This window comes from Sus scrofa, chromosome 10 (assembly GCF_054392235.1).
Source record: "Sus scrofa isolate SSC_HxYL_T2T_F1_AM1 chromosome 10, Sscrofa_HxYL_maternal_Yorkshire_Landrace_v2.0, whole genome shotgun sequence".
NCBI classification, from domain to species: domain Eukaryota; kingdom Metazoa; phylum Chordata; class Mammalia; order Artiodactyla; family Suidae; genus Sus; species Sus scrofa.
The window spans coordinates 35,726,926-35,732,571 of NC_139392.1; the positions used below are offsets into that span (position 1 = coordinate 35,726,926).

General features: G+C 45.5%; 1 pseudogene; it reads left to right on the forward strand.

The window, feature by feature from the left end:
• The first annotated feature begins 4,242 nt into the window (after window positions 1-4,242).
• LOC146398982 (phosphatidylinositol 3,4,5-trisphosphate 3-phosphatase and dual-specificity protein phosphatase PTEN pseudogene) lies at window positions 4,243-5,424 on the forward strand (annotated as a pseudogene).
• The last annotated feature ends 222 nt before the right edge of the window (window positions 5,425-5,646 follow it).

Below are 5,646 nucleotides of genomic sequence, written 5' to 3' on the forward strand. Positions count from 1 at the left end.
GCACATAATAAGTATTTCATAAGTCATAGTCATGTTATTATTACTATTCTCAGAATACCAAGATGATGAAAGAAAACAAATTCTTCACATGTTGCCAGGCAACATAATGCCTTTTTTTATATCATCTTTTCCATAAAGTAGAGTCATCTTTCATTAAAACATGGAAATTCACAAAAGCATGCCATTATACAAACATTTAAAAAAATTCCAAGTGGCTACATGTGCTAGTAAGTACATTCACGTACATCATCTGACTTATTTACAATACAAAAAGCAACCATAGAAGGAAATTGAAAAACATTTGCTAACATATGTTTAAAAAAACTTTGCCCAGTGACCTTGAGAAATGTACCAATGATTAAATTGAAGTGCACAGATTTTCACTTCCTTTGGCTACCAAAGAAGTGTTTGGGTACAAAAATGTAGGCTGCATCATCTTCAAAGTTTATGCCTGCTGCATAGCAATGAGGACTATGTTGCAGGAGCCTTATAGGAAGATGAGACCACAAGCCTACAGGGACTTTATCAAGTGAATGATGCTGACTGCACATGAGTGGCATTATGACATCTATTGCAGGGCAAGGGCTGAAGGCTTGGGAAAATCTGCTGATGGCAGAAGTGGGGGAAACCATAGCAACCCAGATTGCCATGAAGACTGATGCTCATCAGGCAGTATTACAAGCTCAGAGGCAGATGGCTTGGATTCAAACCCCAGGTTCCATGTCTTACTAGCTGCGTCAGAGCGGGCATGTTGTTAAACCTCTTGGAGCTTCAATTTTCTCTTCTGAAAAATGGTGCTAATTTCACACTTACCTTACAAGATGGTTGTGACGATTAAATGAGGTACGAGATAAGTGAAGGTTAGAAGCACCTCAATAGTACTTTTTTCAATGTGCAATAAACTTTTCATCAATTAAATCACCTTTTATCACATATTTCAGTCACAATAAACTCTTTATGACCAAAGAGTTAGCATGTGGCCTGGCACTAAGTTTTGCTAAACAGACAAGGCCCTGGAGAAGATGGCAGAGTCCCTGCAGGATGGGTACATACTCACGTTCAGCGATGGTGAGCAGTGGGTAGGTGAGGTAGAACCCCACCAGCTCAGCTGAGAGCTGGTGGAGGAGGCTGCTAGCCACTGTGCCATTGAGGAAGGAGTATGATTGCCCACCATGTACACCAAGGTGACGGTCTGGGAGGCATTGGACATGCTCACCATCTGAATAGACACAGGAGGAAAGGGGAGGGAGACATCCCAAGTAAGATGAGGATCTGTTTCATGAAGACCGTGAGGAGGAAGTTTAAGCAGAAGTTGAGGGCAGGAATGAAAGGGAGGTGGGAAAAGAGCAAGGAGGAGACAAGAATAATAACAGTTGTCACTTAACAGATGTGCCAGGCATTGTGCTAAGGGCATGTCATCTCATTTAATCCTCACCACAACCCCAGGAGGCACAGCCTGTTATGATTCCCTTTTACAGAGGAGGAATGTGAAGCCCAACATGATCAAGGGACTTTCCCCAAGGTCACACAGCTAAGAAGTGACAGGGCCACGATTCAAATCCAGGTAACCTGGCTTCAGGGTTTTGAGGGTTTTTTTTTTTTTGGTCTTTTGGTCTTTTTGCCTTTTCTGGGGCTGCTCCCATGGCATATGGAGGTTCCCAGGGTAGGCGTCTAATCAGAGCTGTAGCCACCAGCCTATGCCAGAGCCACAGCAATGCCAGATCTGAGCCACATCTGCAACCTACACCACAGCTCACAGCAATGCCAGATCCATAACCCACTGAGCAAGGCCAGGGATCGAACCAGCAACCTCATAGTTCCTAGTTGGATTCATTAACCACTGTGCCATGATGGGAACTCCCAGGTTTTTTGTTTTTTTTGTTTTGTTTTGTTTTTTTTGTTTTTTGTTTTTTGTCTTTCTGTCTTTCTAGGGCCACATGTGAGGCATGTGCAGGTTCCCAGTCTAGAGGTGTAATCGAAGCTGAAGCCACCAGCCTACACCACAGCCACAGCAATGCTGGATCCTTAACCCATTGAGCAAGGACAGGGATTGAACACTCAAACTCATGATTCCCAGTCAGGTTCATTTCTGCTGTGCCATGATGGGAACTCCCCCTGGCTTCAGGTTTTAACCACTAGTTGTGTGTATCTTTTCCAGAGCTAAACAGCCTCAGGCTACATTTATGGTTCTAACAATACACAACAGGACATAGGAAGGTAAATTTAAGGAAGGCTCAACTACTCAGACAAAGAAAGCAAATTTTGGGGAATTCTAAAGGTGAAAGGATGAGGGATGCACACAGTCAATCACCAGCCTAGTAACAGACAAGGTGACTGAACCTGATGACACAGGGAATTCAGAAATAGAAAACAGCTTCTTGAGAGGGCGATTACATTTCCTTGTGGTCTATTAATTCCATGTAGGATATGTTAATATTACTATGAGATGGGTGGTTTTCTTCTTGAATTTTGTCTAAGTCAGTTTTTCAGTTGGGAGAAAATCAGATTTTATGGGTCAATGTATACACAAAAATATCCCACAGATGAGATTTGAAAAACATTCAGGGTAAGCAGGCACTCAGAAGCTTTGTCAGCTTCTGGGCTGGGTGCCTGCCCCTTCTCTCTCCAGATCCACTTGCCAGCCCATGCTCATCCTACTCAGTGCCCCCAGAGACAGACCCTTGTGGACCACCTCAAAGGCTCCTTGGGCCCCTTGCTTCAGGCTCAGGGAGCTCAGGGGGACATGGGAAAGAAGGGAGTGAGGTCTGAGAGCTGGTGTCAGGGACTCCCTCTGGTGGGGTCACAGATCTTTCTGCACAGCTCTGGCCTCCTGCTTCCCATGGCTGCTCTCCCCCCCCCCCCCCATCAACCCCAATCGTCACTGCCTTGGAAGCTGCACTGTCCCTGTGGTTTCCCTAGAGCCCACCTGTACTTTGCAAAGTCCCTTTCACTGGACTTGCCTCAAATTACCTTAATTTGAATGTGTCCTCTCTTCTTGCCAGGAGCTGACTGATACCAGTGTGTCCCAAAGCTTTGTGTATTCAGACATAAATATCGTTGCAACTTTCTTTTCATTTTCTTTTCCTTTTTTTTTTCCAGGGCTACAGGTGCAGCAAATGAAAGTTTCTGGGCTAGGGGTTGAAGCAGAGCTGCAGCTGCAGGCCTATGGCACAGCCACAGCAATGCAGCTTGTGGCAATGCTGTATCCTTCACCTATTGATCGAGGCCAGGGATTGAACCCACATTCTCATGGACACTAGTTGGGTTCTTAACCTGCTGAGCCACAATGGGGATCCTCACTGCAACTCTCCTTTTAAAACTAACTGTGAAGAAGACTGTCAAGAGTAGCTTCTTGACATTATTTCTGACTTTTTCCCATGACTGGAAGTTCCTTTTAAACTCCCTAATGCAGAGTTCTCTCCTCTAGGAAGCTGCAGCCATGATGGAAGTTTGTGAGGCGCGACCAAGCTCAGGCGAAGGAGATGAGAGACAGTGGCGGCTGTGGCCCAGAGCTCCTCTCAAGGCCTGTGAGCAGCTGCGGGGGCAGCACCCTTGGGGAGCCGGATGGCCATTGGCGGCGGCAGCGGCAGCGGCAGTGGAGGTGTTTCTCGCCTCCTCTTCGTCTTTTCTAACCGTGCAGCCTCTTCCTCGGCTTCTCCTGAAAGGGAAGGTGGAAGCCATGGGCTCCGGTGGGAGCCGGCTGAGGAGCTGCGGTGGCACCTCCCCGCTCCTGGAGTGGAGTGTGGGAGAAGCGGCGGCGGCGGCGGCAGCTGCTCCGGGGAGGGGGTCGGAGTCGCCGTCCTTATTTCCAGGGCTGGGAACACTGGAGAGTTGGTCTCTCTCCTCTTCCTGCCTCCAACATGGCGGTGGCGGCTGCACATCCAGGGATCCCGGCCGGTTTAAAGCCTCCGTTCCGCAGCTGCCACCGCACCAGCCCTGGCCCAGGCTCCAGAGACCCAAGGAGGAGGCAGCCTTTCTGAGGATTATTTGTCTTCTCCCTATTCTGCTGCCACCACTGCCAGACCTCTGGCTGCTGAGGAGAAGCAGGCCCAGTCGCTGCAACCATCCAGCAGCCGCTGCAGCAGCCATTGCCCAGCTGCAGTCCAGAGCCAAGCAGCAGCAGAGCGAGGGGCATCAGCTACCACCAAGTCCAGAGCCATTTCCATCCTGCAGAAGAAGGCCCACCACCAGCAGCTTCTGCCATCTCTCTCCACCTTTTTCTTCAGCCACAGACTCCCAGACATGATAGCCATCATCCAAGAGATCGTTAGCAGAAACAAAAGGAGATATCAAGAGAATGGATTTGACTTAGACTTGACCTATATTTATCCAAATATTATTGCTCTGGGGTTTCCTGCAGAAAGACTTTAAGGCATATACAGGAACAATATTGATGATGTAGTAAGGATTTTGGAGTCAAAGCATAAAAACCATTACAAGATATACAATGTATGTGCTGAAAGACATTATGATACCGCCACATTTAACTGCAGAGTTGCACAGTATCCTTTTGAAGATCATAATCCACCACTGCTAGAATTTATCAAACCTTTTTGTGAAGATCTTGACCAATGGCTAAGTGAAGATGACAATCATGTTGCAGCAATTCACTGTAAACCTGGAAAAGGATGAACTGGTGTAATGATTTGTGCATATTTGTTTCATCCGGGCAAATTTTTAAAGGCACAAGATTTCTATGGGGAAGTAAGGACCAGAGACAAAAAGGGAGTAACTATTCCCAGTCAGAGTCACTATGTGTATTATTACAGCTACCTGTTAAAGAATCATCTGGATTATAGACCAGTGCACTGTTGTTTCGCAAGATGTTGTTTGAAGTTATTCCAGTGTTCAGTGGTGGAACATGCAATCCTCAGTTTGTGGCCTGCCAACCTCCAATTCAGGACCCACATGATGGGAAGACAAGTTCATGTCCTTTGAGTTCCCTCAGCCATTGCCTGTGTGTGGTGACATCAAAGTGGAGTTCTTCCACAAACAGAACAAGATGCTAAAAAAAGAAAAAATCTTTCACTTTTGGGTAAATACATTCTTAATACCAGGACCAGAGGAAACCTCAGAAAAAGTAGAAAATGGAAGCCCATGTGATCAAGAAATTGATAGTATTTGCAGTATAGAACGTACAGATAATGACAAGGAATATCTAGTGCTCATTTTAACAAAAAATGATCTTGACAAAGCAAATAAAGACAAGGCCAACTGACACTTTTCTCCAAATTTTAAGGTGAAGCTGTACTTCACAAAAGCAGTAAAGGAGTCATAAAGTCCAGAGGCTAGCAGTTCAACTTCTGTAACACCGGATGTTATGACAATGAACCTGATCATTATAGATATTCTGACACCACTGACTCTGATCCAGAGAATGAACCTTTTGATGAAGTTCAGCACACACAAATTACAAAAGTCTGATTTTTTTAATCAAGAGGGATAAAACACCATAAAAAACAAACTTGAATAATCTGAAAATGGATGTTTTTTTTTTTAATGGCAGTAGGACATTGTGTCAGATTACCAGTTGTAGGAACAATTCTCTTTTCCTGACCAATCTTGTTTCACCCTATACATCCACAGAGTTTTGACACTTGTTGTCCTGTTGAAAAAAGGTTGTGTAGCTGTGTCATGTATATACCT